The following is a 16,890-nucleotide window of genomic DNA, read 5'->3' as shown; positions in this document are numbered from 1 at the left end:
ATGGAATTTCTGGGTCATATGGCAACTCTGTATCAGACTGTGAGACTGCTTCTAAAGTGGCTGCTGCCTCTTTCTCCCTTCCCATGAGCAGTGCATATGATTTCTCCACAGCCTCTAACATCTTTTTGAAGGGGGGTGTCTGTTGCCAGTCTCCTGTCCCTCCTTATTATTCTATGTTGCATTGGGGAGGAGAGTAAGTCATTTGTTTCTTTAGTTCACAGGTATTAGTTTGAGATTAGTTGTATCGAAAGAGCTTCATCTGCACCTTGACCCGAATGAGATAAGATCCTGGACTCAAGCTAATGTAGTAATGGAGTGAGACTCAAAGGTCTTTTGTGTGGGTTAAAATGTTTTGCATGTGTGAGGCACGAGAGAGAGCACACTGTGGTAAACTGTTATTTTGGTGATGACCACCAAAGAACTACATTTCCGGGTATTCATGTCCTTGTACAGTCCCTTCCCACATTGATTCTGAGATGGGCCTGTTACTGCTTAGCCCATTAAAATAAGGCAGAAATGATGGAGGGCCAATTCTAGGCCTATCCCTTAATGGGGTGGGCAGCATTCACTTCTTCCCTTTTGGAATGCAGATACCACAAGATGACCCAAGCAGCCCCTGGATCCCAGCTGAGCTCCTCTCCAAGCCTCAGAGGACCACAGCCATTCCAGCATCCAGCCAACACCCCATGAAACAGAACTGCCTGGTCAACTCACAGACTCATGAGGTTATAAGTTGCTGTTTAAAGCTATTACATTTCGGGATGGTTTATTACACTGCAATAAATAACAAAAACACAGGTCTCTTTTGGTGTATTTTAAACTTCGGTTCTCTCTAGTCATGACAGGCTAGTTAGTTATGAAAAAATATAACATGCAGTAACCTTTTACCCCTGAAAATTTAATGTATCTTAGCTAGGATGAACTAAACTAACACTGAAGCAAATGAAATATGACTTTTTTTTTTATTGGGGAAGGGGAACAGGACTTTATTGGGGAACAGTGTGTACTTCCAGGCCTTTTTTTCCAAGTCCAGTTGTTGTCCTTTCAGTCTTAGTTGTGGAGGGCGCAGCTCAGCTCCAGGTCCACTTGCCGTTACTAGTTGCAGGGGGCGCAGCCCACCATCCCTTGTGGGAGTCAAACCGGCAACCTTGTGGTTGAGAGGACACGCTCCAACCAACTGAGCCATCCGGGAGGCAGCTCAGCTCGAGGTGCTGTTGAAGTTCAATCTTAGTTGCAGGGGGCGGAGCCCACCATCCCTTGTGGGACTCGAGGAATTGAACTGGCAACCTTGTGGTTGAGAGCCCACTGGCCCATGTGGGAATTGAATGGGCAGCCTTCGGAGTTAGGAGCACAGCGCTCTAACTGCCTGAGCCACCGGGCCGGCCCCTGAAATATGACTTTTCTTAGACTTTACCTTAGAGACAGATCTTAGAGCCTAAGTCACTGCTAATGACTAAACGAGAATTTTCATGTACAGCAGAAAGCAATTAGCAGCTACCCAGGCCATCATGGAGGGCTGGTCAAGGATGGAGAGCTCAGCATTAACTGAGATCTCTTGATGCTCAGCAAGGCACACCAGGGGTACAGATAAATCTGAGGAAATGCCCAGTGCATCAAGTAAATTCACAACAGGAATTGGGAAGTCAGCTAGGGCTACACAGACATCAAGTAACCGGGGTAATAGCTAGTGAATCCTCAAGGCACAGTCATAAGGGTTAAGATAGCAGGTCTTCCAAAGCCTCTTGTTATAGCAACCAGGGAAGATTTTTAACATCAGTAACTCCAATAAGAATTTGTAAGCTCTGCTTTCTTATGCTGACATCATTGCCATCTTTCTGCTTAGCTCCTTTAGCTTTAAAAGGCCCTCACATGTCTGATTAGTCACTGTGTCTTTCAGTCCATCCTATTGGTGGCCACTGTGGCATAAAGAGAGCCTGGACCAGGCTTCCTGCATCTGAAGAACAGGGCAATAATAGTAAATCACTGATAAGATGGTCAAACGATTCTTCTAATTTTCACAGGATAGTGCTTAGAATAGTTCTAGACACACAGTAAACTCTTACTATATTATACTATCAACATATTACATTTGATAAATTTGTTCAATTAGCAGTGTATGTGCCCTAAGAACAATGACTTTCAAGAAAAGTATTTAAATAAAAGAGTATCAAATCACAAGTATATTAATACGGAACTGGTTTAAACAAATAATAGTACAGTTATACAGTGAAATATTATGCCACCTTAAAAGAGATAATAAATAAAATAAAGGATGAGCATTTGCAAGATTTGACGTGGAAAATTCCTAATATATATAAATGAATAAACATACTCCCATTTAGAAAATAAGTATATACTGTTTGTATATGTGCAGATATAAATCTTGTAGAAACCACCAGACTAAATAGACATCTCAATTTGGGTGGGAATTTCACTTTCTACATAATATATTGCTATAGTATTTGTTGTTTTTTTAAATAGTAAGTACATATGACTTTTATAATCAGAAAAACATTACTGTAAATGCATGTTTAGAGCCTTCTTAAAACATAGCATGTTTTTACTTGAATTTGTTCATAGTCTTCAGTGCTCATTCTTCTTTAGCACATGAGCAGCTCAAGTCTGTTTTTAGAACAATGTCAGAAGCTGCTATATGAGCTGTTTCCTGTAACGGGCAGCTATTTTTAATTAATGAACATTTTGTTGTAAGAGTTCACTGGAAAATAAAACACCACCATTTCTGCAAGTTAAACTCAAGAAAGGCTTACTCTCTGAAACACAATGAAAGAGTTAAATTATTTAAAAAGTACTTTAAAAGGTATTAAATGGTAGGTAGTATTAAATGGTAATATAGTATTTAGTATTCAGCACTTTATTTCCACTGTGATTTTGAGATAAATGAATCTCATTTACAATTCCTCAAGGAGCAGTCTAAATTCTATGTACTTAATTTCACCTGAAAAATAATACAACATTCTTTATATAATAGTAGGCGCTCAGACGTGAGCTGCGGGAAAATCAGAGGTAAGCGAGACAAACGCGAAGAATACAGAAATAAAGTAAGATTTCTTTTAAACCAGATATCTATGAAGGAACCATGTGCAAAATACTGTCCTTACACTGACTAGAAGAATTAAAATTGTGGTTGCTCTATCTGAAAGTATAAATAGCAACATAATAGCCCCCTCTACTTTATTAGATTCTCCCAAAATCTGTATGAGATAATATGACTCAAAAGATAGCTGCTATATAAACAAATTATATTTTTCATCCGTCCATTTCTTCAACCCATGGATTGCACAGCCCCACAAGGAGTCCTCTGAAGAGCTGGCAGCTTAGTCAGAAAGGTGAGAATTCAACAGCTCCATGGCAGAACCAAAGCTCCAAAAGTCTCACACCAAGCCACTCTCCCATGGATGGAGAAGGGATTTTCCTGTAGATCTAAGAGAAGTTTCTGAGAAGGCGCCCACTGAACTGCGCATGGTAAAAGAAGGGTTTATTGTTCTCTCGCCAAACTATAATCCTCATGACAGGTGCCCATCCATCCAATTATACTAAACTGTACACACATCCTCTTCACTTACCACTTCCCTAAATGCCTTGCATTTGTAAACTGTTTCACAATTTTAAAAGTGCTTTCTTATTCATTAATTTGAGTCAAACAGGTTATAGGATTTCTACCTAATGCATTTAGCTAAAAAATGCTGGCATTTGAGAGAAATTCTGAGGTTGGGGTGTGTTCAACATATGGTCCCCATGGAGTGGTGAGGGCTGGTGTTCTCTTAAGTGGGCCTTACCTGTAGTGCACCCCATAGGGGGCTGTGATGGCTAATTCTATGTGTTAACTGCACAGTGTTTCTGGATGAGATTAATATTTAAATCAGTGAATTGTGAGCAAGCAGATTGCTCTCCATAATGTGGGTGGGCTTCATCCAGTCAGTTGACAGCCTGAATAAAACAAAAAGACCAGCCTCCCTGAGCACAGGAAAATTCTCTAGCAGACTGCCTTTGGACTTCAATCTGCGTCACCTTGTTCTCCTAGGTTTGAACCTACTGGCCCACGCTGCAGATTTGGACTTGTCAGCTTCCATAAATACATGAACCAATTCCTTATAACATACTTCGGTGCACGTGCACACACACTCACACTCACACACACACACACACACACACACACACACACCCTATTCGTTCTGCTTCTCTGGAGAATCCTGACGAATACAGGGAGTCCCCTTGGGAAGTCACAGCCTGGCTAGCAGCAGTTTAATACCCACACAGGAAGAGTCACTCAGTGAGGGACAAATGGCCTCTCCTGACTGGGCACTCGCCTAATCTTTCTTCCTACCAGGGTGCTCAGAAACCATGCTGTGTGGAGAAACATGAATATGCCTGAGTGAATAGACCATGTTTCCCTGAAAATAAGACCTAGCCGGACAATCACTTCTAATGCATCTTTTGGAGCAAAAATTAATATAAGACCCGGTCTTATTTTACTGTAATATAAGACCCGGTACAATATAATATGATATGATATAATAAATATAATAAAATATAATTAATACAATATAACCGGGTCTTACACTAATTTTTGCTCCAAAAGATGCATTAGAGCTGATTGTCCATCTAGGTCTTATTTTCGAGGAAACACAGTAGCCAGGCACACCTGATTATCCCTTACTTATTAGATTCCTAAGAAGAGAAATGATTCTTGAAAACAATTCATACTCTGCTCCAAGCTTTAAAACAAATTTAAAAATCAGATAATTAGATAAGTCTCAGCAATGTCTTGTTGAGGTCATTGTGGAAATGAGAGGGACAAAGGGGAGGGGAAAAAAAAACCAGACAGTGGTAAAAAGTACACTGAACACTGATTCGACACATCACACACATTATTCCCCATTACAAATGACTGAATTAGTCATGCCTGCCTCAAAATAACTCATTATTATCCAACATCAATCTAAACAGTTATGGAATTTCTCCATCCAGCTCTCACCCCCTTCACTAACATTTGCCTGGTGAAGCAAATGACCTGCTGTAAATGTGCTGCCTTGTGGTTAGGTTTCATCCTAACTTCCCGCATCATGTCAGCCTGTCTCATCTTGCTGCTGTCCGATCCAGCCCGGTCCCCAGTAGGCAGCACACACAGGGTATCCCTTTACCTCCTTCTCCAGGACCTACTTTTGGCCCCTCCCACTCATCTTCCCATGAAGATGGTGCCCGTAGCCTACCCTGACCAGTTACATACACAGGGTGCCAAAACAATGTATACACATTTTAAGAAAGGAAAACTGCATAAAATTGTAATACAGAATATATACCGATAACAAAGATGAATACAAGTCACGCTTGACTTCTGCAATTACAAGAGGTGCTCAGAGTGGTTACCATCAGCGTCCAGACACTTGTGATTACATAAAACTACTGGTCAGGAACGTTGACCAAAGTGTCCACTTGTATACATTTTTTTGGCACCCTCCGGTATTGCAGTTACTTTTCTCTCACTGCCAAATCAACATTTTGCATGTAAATATTTTTAAAAAATAAGCATTTCAATCATCTTTACTTCCTCCCCTTTGCTCCTCATTTCCACAATGCATCCTGCCCTACAGCCACTATACATGTCTAGCTTTAATCCCTATCACAAACTGAAGTTGTAGGTAGAATAGCTATTATACATAATTTAGAGATGAAGAACAGAGGCAAAAAGAATAAAGTGACTTGTACAAGTTAAGACTGTAATTAAGGATAAAACTACAATTCGGACCAATTTTCTAGTAACTCTTAGTTTAATGTCTATTACACAAGGAGGCAATATAACAGTTACACTTGCTCCACCACTTATCGACCTATGACCCTCAATATTCAGCTAAACTATTGGTGGCTTGGTTTTCTCAGCTGTAAAAAATGGAATAATAATAGTATCTACCTTCACTGAGATATTGAGAAGATTTCATGAGATAAAATGTGTAAAACACTGTTGTGAACACTGCCTGGAACACAGGACGCTCTCAACAAAACTTATCCATTCTTCTTCTTATTATTTAATCAGCCTTTCAATGGTTATGTAATATAAATGCTCTACTCACACTTGTCCTTTTTCTTTAATCTTTTGTAGAATCAAGAACTTCAGCTGGATGAGGCCAAATGCACTTAAGAAACTATGACTAACCCAGTGTTTATTGACATAGCATGCTTCATTGGGTCACATGTAAATAAGTGCTTAGAGAAACTTGGGACAGAAAGAAAAATCACAACTTAAAGAACATTTCTACCTGTTACGATGACTTCTTATTGGCTACGTGACATAGCCAGAAAGTGCAGAACTTTACTTAATTTTGCCTCATGGGATCACTTTATAGAACACGCACAAAGCAGTCTCGATGTGGCTACATTCTAAATCCAAGAAGCAATTCAGCGTGTGGTCCTCTTCCTTTGCCATTTTTGACCTTGGGCCTTTATTCATAACATTCAATTGCTCTGCCCACATGGATTAATCCTTCTGCAAAGAAGCAGGCAGGGGGTCAGAAGACCCGAGTTCTCATTTAAATTCTTACACAATCTTTTCAGACCTCAATGTTGCCAACAGTGATACCTCCTGTCCCCTTACTTCACAATTTCTTCAGAGCAAAAGCAGTAAAGACAACAAAGCATAACACACAGGCATTTACCACAGGCTTCCAGGTTTGCTGCACAGAGGAGAAAAAAAATATTTTGGGAATGGTATCAATGTTCCTCCAAGGAACGCTTCTTAAATATCTGAAGCACAAAGTCAACAATGGGCTATGTGCCTTTAAACAGTGATGTATTTCTTGTGCTATACTCTTTACATTGTCTCCCAAAGAGTTCCTATTTTAATTAATATTCATCCACCACAAAGGTACTCTTGACATTGACATTTTAAATTACAAATTATAAAGGATTTTGGAAATCAAGACTTTTAGTAATAAGGGAGAGCTGGGTTGAAGCTTTACTCCTATTACGTAGCTATGTGGCTTTGAGCAAGCTAACCTTTTGAATCCTTGGGTTTTGTTTACTTGTTTGTTTTTCAGTGGTGGTGGGTGTTTTGAATAAAGAAGACACCTTTTCTCTCACAGGGTTATGAGGAGCAAATAAGATGACACATACCACGTTATGAAGAAGAACCACCAGTCAACACTGCCCCTATTCCGTCAGCAGCTGAGGCAGCGGTCTATTTCATTCAACAGTTCACACCTGAACTGCTGGAGTTGTCTCAAGTAGATTCGCTAGGTGATGTGAGTTCACACAAGCCCACTGATCCAAGAACTGAACGAAATAAGGTTAAAACCCACCCTCAAAAGAAATACAGGGTGAGTGAGAGTTTTAGCAAAAACGTCAGCTGTGATTCACAGTACTTACATCGCATTTTTATTCTCACTGCCTTTAATCATCGCTATAACACAACTAAGTGTGGGTGAGCTCATGAAAATGTCAGTGCCCCCCACATACTCTTTGAAGATCAAGGTCTAGGATCCAACCTTACATCTTTCAAGAGGTATAACTTTCTCCTTTTGAGTACGGCCCTGGAGGTTGCCAACCTAGAAAGTGTTTAGTTAAGATAGAAAAACAAGTTTAAAAAGAATGTTTTCTTATTATCTTTTTCTCTAAGGTAGGTGATTTTTCAAACTGTGGTCCCATCCCATGAGTGGGTCCGATAGAAAATAGCCCAGTGTATAAGCACACAGAAAGTATAAGTTTATTTCAGACACACACACACACACACGCAAGCACATGTACACACAGACTGTTGTACTGAGTTGTAGTTAAAAAGTTTGAAAGCCACTTTTCAAAAGCATAGTTACTGACTGCTCTCCTTCTGAAAATAAGTAGAAAAGCATTGATATATTCAGTTTCCATGGTAACACTACTTCGTAAAAGTCCATTTGCTGTAACAAAGGAAAAGAAGACAGTTTAAAATGCTGGACTCTTAAGAAAGGGTTCCCTCCCACTTCAGTGCTTTGGTTCCAACTGATCATTAATATGCCCAGAAATCTAGTATTAATACATTTTCAAGACAAGAGACAATCTTATGAAAATTTCACTAGGGGCCGGCCGGGTGGCTCAGGCGGTTAGAGCTCCATGCTCCTAACTAACTCCAAAGGCTGCCGGTTCGATTCCCACATGGGACAGTGGGCTCTCAACCACAAGGTTGCTGGTTCAACTCCTCGAGTCCTGCAAGGGATGGTGGGCTCTCCCCTGCAACTAAGATTGAACACAGCACCTTGAGCTGAGCTGCCTCCCGAATGGCTCAGTTGGTTGGAGCGCGGGCTCTCAACCACAAGGTTGCCAGTTCGATTCCTCGACTCCCACAAAGGATGGTGGGCTGCGTCCCCTGCAACTAGCAATGGCAACTGGACCTGGAGCTGAGCTGCGCCCCCACAACTAAGATTGAAAGGGCAACAACTTGACTTGGAAAAAAGGCCTGGAAGTACACACTGTTCCCCAATAAAGTCCTGTTCCCCTTTCCCAATAAAATTAAAAAAAAAAAAAGAAAAGTTCACTAGAAAGGGGGCAGGTACAGAGGGAAAAACATTTTATTAATGCCAGGTGTTGTACTAGACTATATGCCAGGCACACATCTAGGCTTCCTTTTTTTCATGCTCACAATTCTGTAAGTATCACAATGTGGTAGCTGCTGACTTTACAGTATTGCATGTTAAGTGATGACCTAATGAAGGTCATTTTCTTGTCGTCACAGGACTGGCAAATGTGGTCATTACCACCATTGATCAGCAGGTGCTTGGTTGTGGCTGAGTAGGGCCTACATTCAGAGTTATGGATAACCAGAAGGTATAATTTAGAATATCTTCCAGTCTCCATTTTTTTCCATAAACAGACTGCACTCAAAACAATAGCTTAATTGCCACAAAACTGGAAATCAAGAGCAAGACCTGCCAGTGACTTGCTGTGAGATCTTGCAAAAACCTACTTCTATGGAACTCTGTGCATATATACAGCAAGGATGACTGTTCCTTACCTCCCTGATGACAGACATTTGCAAAGTTTCCAATGGCTAAGATTTTATGATTCATGCCTTTAAGATGACACATGCTAAGTTTTAAATTCCATCACCAGAAACTTCATCACCAGAGGTAGAACTTAAATAAATAGCAGAGAAATAAAATCTAGGACGCCAATTCTCTCCTTGTGGCACCCTGACGGCCTCTCCCTACCTCCCACCCTGCAAGTATGGCTCACTAGGCTCCCTAGTCTTACAGGTCCACCTACAATTCTTGCCTGTGTCTTGCCACCTAGTGGCAACAAGATTCATGTGACTAGAGCAATGCTGACTCCTGGTGTTCAAGAGACAGAAAGGTTTGGGCCATTCCCGGAGTCAACCAAGTTCTTAGCCACCAGGCAAGAACAATAGGACTCCAATATAAAATGGGGATAAGACATTCTGTAATGTTGACTAAATAGCTAAGCCCTGTGCTTGGCGTATGGTGGTTGCCTTCTTTCCCTTCTATCATCCTAGTTCTAGTTTCTTGAAACAATGGTGGAGAGAGGGGACCCCTGGGGAAGCTAAGTAGAGTTCCAAGCATTTTTACACTTATAAACTGCCTCCAACCTTTTGTCTATTTTTATAAATATTTGGAAACCTATTTGGATAAAAATTAGTTTTGTTTTAAATAAAAGTATATAGTGGCTTCCTCATAGATGAAAAAATTAGGCAGAAAGCAAATGCTAGTGCATGGTGGGATTTCAATGACATTGATTTAAAAGGTGAACAAACCCTGGAGAGAATGTGTAAATGAAAGTTAATAGCCTTGAACCAGAAAAGGGAGAGTCAAATACAGGAGAAAATAATGTAATAATAGCAATTATTACGTCCTCAAAGGTTTTGCATGCACCCTTGTATTTGACACTCATCAGGAAAGGCAAACCATGGAATAAGCATCTACAGCTGCCACATCAAAAGTGGAAAAGTAATTTTTCTACCAACTTTCCTAAGACAGATATGTAGTTTTACTTTTTATTAACCACCTGATATTCTTCAGAAAAACAAATCAAAGCCCAAGCTAAAAAGGTCAGAGTGAAGACCTTTAAAAAGCCAAAAGGAAGGATAATAGGCAGGCAGAGAGCATAAACCAGGAACAAGAGACGAAGTTACTTCATTTTCAAAATGCACAACATTCTTGAAATTCACCCAGAAAGGTTTCTGTTTGCTTTATGGCATCTCTCAGTGCTTTGTGCAAATATGTGGATTCAAATTCCACTCTGCTAGCCATATAAATTCACAGCAGACAAACGACCTGGCAAAAGACCTCAAAGTAATCAGAGAAACACATGAAGAAAATGTAAGTAATACTACTGACTTCACCAGGTAAAAACCTCTTAAGCATTGTGGCATTTTTCTTCATCTTGTTAGCTTCAAAGACTGAAGAAATCACTTGAAAGCTTTTATGACAAGCCTGGGAATATGTGAATCGTAAGGAGCCATGAAAAACTTTATCTGAATAGGGCAACAACAAAATCAGTAAACTTTGTATTTAAACCAGTTTTAGTTGCTGGAATAGTTGTTTCCCACCCCCCAACACACACAGTCTTCTGATTCAAAATACGATCATTTCCCAAGAGAAAAATAATTTTTCCTACTGAATATTCTATTATCAAACACAAACTTGAAGAGTCAATATTAACTCTGAACATGATGAATAAGTTATGGACTCTCAGGTAGAAACAAATAAGACACATCACATATGGATTAGATGTTCAGGTAGGGTTACTATAAGTACAACTTTATAAAAAATTCACTAGTAATCTACTGGAGAAAGTGAGTTTCTTGTATTCTTTATCTTGGATAACAGCATTTTCAAATGCTCAGTTACTCAATAAAAACAATATGTACAAAAACCATGGGTTTTTAAGAGAACTTGGCTGAAATATTGAGTCCTTTTAGCCTCAGTTTTGCAGTCTATAAAATGGCAACATCTATGTCACAGAATTACTGTTAACATTATGTCACATAACATATACTACAAAGGAAACCACGGTCTATAGTACCTAACAGAATCTAAACAAATCCTCAAACAACCCACCCCCTTTTTGCCTTAGTTTTTCAACATCTTTCTCTAAACCAATCATGTCAAATTTTTTTTTCATCATATAACCCATTAAAACTTGTTGACGCTGCACCCTAGGATATAAACATTTATAATTACTAGACACGTACCACTGTACTATTACAAAATACACAAAAACAACTTTTAATAAGATGATATAAAGATAAGATAAAACTCAGTTTTACATATTGGCATCACAGTATTTTTAGTATCTCAAGGCACGACAAAACTGAAGCCAAAGTTCATACTGAACAACACTGGATGTCAATGCGTGATCATTCTGATTTTATGTTTTTGTCACCTTCTTATCCCACCTAGTTAGACAGTCATTGTTTTTGATTCATAATGTGACTCAGAATTACCAGAGGTGTTAGCTCTACTATTTACTTACTGCTCACCTGTATTGTTAGGCTTATCTCTTCAAACTGTGGTTTCTTTAAGAGAATATTTTTACACTCATGTACCACTTTGTGAGAGTTTACTTAAAGCTAGACAATATATTCTATAAATTCACTAAGCCATGCACATAGGAATTGCAATTTTATTAAAATACTAACCACAAAGGGCAAAAAAGCCCTGCCATGCCCTCTGAGTTGTGGAACTGCCACTCTCAGGAAGCTTTGCCTACAGGGGCTAGAACATGTGATAATGTGACATTCAGACTAGGAAGTCAACATCAACATATAGAATAAGTAAGATGAATTTTCAACATACATATTAAACGTTAGTAAGACTTTAAAAAAATAAACAGAAGTTCTAATATTTTCTCCCAACACCTGGAACGTCTTGCATACGCCTAGTGTATCCACACCCTACATCACACTTGGCCTTAAACTCTTAAAACAGCCTCATAACCAATGTCATCTTCTTCTCTCCTCCAGGCTATATCTTCTGCATTGCTTACAACTGTTACTTTTCTAAATTATAAATCTGATTATGCTACCCAATCCCTCTCGGACATCCTCAATGGCTCTACAACTCCTCACAGGGTAAATCCAAACTGTGTAGCATGGCAGAAAAAGCCTATAGCATAAAAAGTCTAGCTCCAAAACTCATAAAATCCAGCTTCATCTCTTAGCAATGCCCACGCTATGCCTTATTCTGGAGCTACAGCAAACTGTTAGGTGTTTCCTGCACATGGTTTTGCACACCTTCATTCATTCCGCAAGCATTTATTGGCTACCTGTTACATAGCAGGCATTGGGAAAGATAAACAACACCCTTGAAGGCCCAGTCTCCCAGCATTATAATCAAGTAAATAAAATTACAGCATAACGTGAAAAGAACTCTAACAGAAATTTATACAAAGTGTTACGAAAGTCGAGTCAGAAGATTTCTTAGCTCCATGTAGGTACCATTTCCTTCACCCAGAATATACTTACCTCTTTTAGTTTTTGTTTGATAACCTTAGTAATCCTTCAAAAATCCAGTTCAAATGTCAATTTCTACTTTAGAAACTGCCCTGGAAAGACTTGGTCACTTCTTCCCAGCAAGTCAGGTATCACTTTGTCATATTGTTATGTCCCTACTGCTATTTCATAATGACATTTTCAATTCAAATTTTGTACAAAGGTGAATCTTCAAATGTTGAAAAGTGTTGGGCAAAGCTGCAAAATAATTATTTCACCTAATGATGATTATAAAATTTTAAAAGATAAGATTAACCATCCAAGAAATATACTTGCTCTATAGGTGATACATTTTTGCAACTTTTAATGGAAGTATAGTACACATGCGGAAAATGGACATACCACGCTCAGTGAATTTTCACACACTGAGCACACTCCAGTAACCTGCACCACCCTTAGGTCTTTATAAGTCCCAGTAACTATCTGACTATTTGTATTCAGACACTAGGAAGTGATAACCTAGTATTTAACCACCAGGGCTTCTTTAAACAACAATAACAACAACAACAACAACAACAACTCTTTCAAATATCAAACTGAGAATGCAAAGGACAGATAAATTATAGCAGGAAAATATTTTGTGAATAAATAAGATGATTTAAATTAAGTGAGCTGCATAACCAACTTTTTAGTTCCTCATATTGATCTGAGATATTGGTTTTGAAATAAATTACACTATTTTCCTGGTAATTACTTTTATATTTTTAAATGCATATGATTCCTTTTTAAAATATTTTTGTTGAGGGCGATAAATCCAAATATAGAAGCATCTTTAAGTGGCTTAAATTTATTTCTTGTGACCCTTGTGATAGCGATAGTCAAACATCCCCCAAACAACCACAATTTACCAACCAAACTGATACCCTCTTTCAAATAACTATCTGCTGGCCCAGCTCTTCCTGTTGGCTAAATCCTTGAAAATTTTTAATTCTAAAGAGTCGATGACTCAAGAAATTTCAAAAGTATCATCACTCTTGTTCATAATTTCCTTCCTATCAATAGCCAGTTATACGAAGAAAGGACCAGCAATTCCAGTACAAGGCCTGGCTTGTTCTCTAAGTAGCAAAGAAACTTTAGCAAACTTTAGGCAAATCCCTTAAACTCTATGGTCTGTTTTCCTCACCTGAAGAAATAGGGAAAACATTACTAAAGAATAGGTGAATGGTTTCCCAACAAATAAGCTCCCTTCAAATTCAGTTACACCTGTGGAGTATTGCTGCTAAATCTAGAACAATGAACATAAAGTTAGAAGCCATATAATAGAGCCCTAACCCTACCATTGATTTGTTGGGTGACCTTAACTAAGTCCTGAAATCTCTGGGGCCTCACTGGTAAGAACCCTGGACGAGATCACTAATAACTGGGTGATGGAGCACTTGAAATTCATGATGCTCTTTGCAGAACATGTTCCTGTGGGATGAAATAAAATATTGATCTACCAACTGAGTTCATTGCTATCACACACAGGGGACTCTTGTGAGCAGAAAATATGACTATATTATACCTATTACAAATTAAAAAAAAAATCACAGCTGTGAGCAAACAAGGCCACAAAAAATTGGACCTTTTGAGCTTTAATCTTAATTTGCATTCATTTGTACCTGGATAGATTTTATCTTGAATTCAGCTAGAACTTCCAAGCACACAAATGGCAGGAAGTGATGAAAGTTAAAAAAGACAAAAATTGAGCCGAAAAATTTTAAATGAGGAAATTCCATTCATTATCTAATTAACAGGAAAGCAATCCTGTCATTATTGAATTTAATAATTGATCATTTAATTGCAATTGCGGAACTCTTCACTCCAGCCCCTGAGAGCAGAGTTAGAGGACCAAAGCTGTACACGTTCTCTAAGGTCCCTTTCAGCCCTAGGACTCTGGTTTCCACTGAAATTTGCATGTGCTTCATGCTGTTCTGGACACAAATAACAATGTAATATTTTTAAGAGTGCCAGTGTAACTTTATGATTCAGAGGGCAAATATTTTCATGCGGGTAAGTTCTTAAAATGACAAAGGACCAAGTTCCCTTAGACAGAATCCAGAAATTTTAACTACATCATGCTGCCTCCTGGAGGCCAAAGGTGCATAAAACATCTCTCTATTCATCACAATGTCTAGTGTTAACAAACATCACATATGCTCAAATACGTCTTGATAACGACCAAACAGAACATGCCCTGCTTATTTTATTATTTTAAGTGATTCTTTTTCTAATTTCTCGATAAAGATCTGCTTGCATTTAAAAGCTGAAATGGTGAGGGGAAAAGTCTACTGAAGAGATAGAGCAAATGACATAGATATTCTACTATCAGTCACAAAAATGAAATATAAATAAATGCAAATATTTAATATATATACTGTAAGTTTAAATGCAATTATCTGATAGTTTATCTTTAAATCTAAAAGGACTACACTGCTATAATAGAACCATATGTCTAAAAATAGCTCTAAGTACAGAGTAAAATTTTATCTGTAAGTATAATGTCTTATTAAACAAAATGGATAAAGGTGTTTCTCAACCCAGCAAACATTGAGAATGAACACACATGGCAAGCAACTATTGCTGGGAAATCCTTGTTCATAATATTATTGTTAAAGAATCGGTAGAAAACACTGAGCTGAATAAAATTTAATTCAAGGAAGTCAAATACAATGCAACCTTCCTTACTTCTTTTTGGCTGCATGCTGCTTCATTGTGTTGGTGTAATGAAAGCTCTGGCAAGTGGGAAGTTTCAATGCATTCACACAGGGCAATTCTGCAGCAGTTACCCTGGGGATAAACATGCTCTCTAGCACAAAGAACTATTCTAAGTAGGTCAGAGCTCCCCAAACAGTATTTAGATCACCAAAACCTTCAAAAAAGACTTTAATGCTCTGTCACTTCACCCAGAAAGGAAGAAAAATACAAAGAATCACAAGATACATTGTTAGAAACAAGAACACTGAGGATTTAAAGGGCAACTATTAAAAGAGAATTGTCTGAGATTCTAAATTGGAATCTAGTCAATTCAAGATATTTACCAACAAAATACTCAGTCAAAAGCATACTTATGCTCCTGTTAAATTAAAGAAAGTAAAACTAAACTACTAGATTAGAGATACAAATAGAAATAAAAACTTGTTTAACACAATCATTTGTTATGGCCTCAGAAGCTGGAATCTATCAAATTCATATATTCTTAACACATTAGTGATAAAAAAAAACGACTTTTAAAAGTCTTATAAAAGGACTAGTGGTTAATGAAAGGGCAAAAATCAAAGATTCTGACAAGAGAAAAATTCTGAAATGTTCTAAATTAAATTACAGTGGGCTGGAGAAAAGGAGGCAGAGCAGTTAGGCTGTTAGCAGCCAGGGGCCCCCTAACAAGACAGCTCACATTCCTGAGTATATGTTGGAACCTTGAATTAACTTCCACAATTATCTGAAAGAGAGAACAGCAGGTACCATGAATCGCAGGAACCTCCACTGGTAGTTTACACATGTACTTTCCAAACAGTTGCCCACAACCAATCCGAAGGAGCAAACACTGATACCTTACCGACTCTGATGAGCCTGTCCCAGAACTAGCTCTGCTTCACCTTCCCACCCCTTTTATCTATAGCCAGTGCAAATTCTTTCAAAATGTTTTGAGTCTTTCTCCCTCCTACCTGATGTATAAAAATGGTCACCAGCTCCAGGATGTCGGACATTTTGCCCTTTCCACCTGGCACTGCTGCTGGTGGTTTAGATTTCATGCCCCAGGGCCTGGTTTTTTCCTTGCTAGCAATAGCCCAATAAGCCCTTTCTTTTAAAAGACTTTCAGGCATGGAAGTTAAAAATTTTGTTTAACATATCTGATAACAACCAGAACATATGAGTGTCTTGTGGAGAATGCTTGAAAAGCAAATAGTACATATGTAAAACCTTAATTTTTCCTAGACTCCAAAACCAACATTGAGAGGCACAAGTGACTGTTTTTCTCATTCTTCAACAATTTCTGGCTGCCTGGGCATGCTAGATGGTGAGAAAGGGAACTAACTTTTATAGCTATCGCATCTTTTTTCCTCCATGACTCAACAGCAACCCAAGGCTTTAAAGTTTACCAAGAAAACACAATGGGCCTAGAAATGTTAAATCTTCACAACTGACTATTATTTCTGTTCTTATGTCTAGATGTCACAACCTCAGCATAATCATTTACTCTAAAATAAACAAGGAAGAAAATCTGCAACTTTTTGTGTGTGTATGTGACAAGTATCCAAGAACATGTTAGCTTAAAAAGAGATAAGTTTATTCTAAAGATGGAATGGTTTCTTACAGAATCCAAATGCAAGGCTGCACCTCAATATCAGGAAATAAGAAAGCGGGGAATTGGAAGACCACAGAAACCTAGGGAGTGTCTGCTTCCGACCTCTACA

At 38.5% G+C, this 16,890-nt stretch overlaps 1 protein-coding gene across 2 annotated transcripts in view; it reads right to left on the bottom strand.

Annotated features, from left to right (window-relative positions):
- Positions 1–16,890, bottom strand: part of FGD4 (FYVE, RhoGEF and PH domain containing 4) — a 183,534-nt gene that overhangs the window by 130,554 nt on the left and 36,090 nt on the right. The window lies entirely within an intron of this gene.

Source organism: Rhinolophus sinicus, chromosome 1, assembly GCF_057876585.1.
Source record: "Rhinolophus sinicus isolate RSI-liver-muscle chromosome 1, RSI-T2T, whole genome shotgun sequence".
Classification (NCBI taxonomy): Eukaryota; Metazoa; Chordata; class Mammalia; order Chiroptera; family Rhinolophidae; genus Rhinolophus; species Rhinolophus sinicus.
This window is presented reverse-complemented; position numbering and strand designations above follow the sequence as displayed.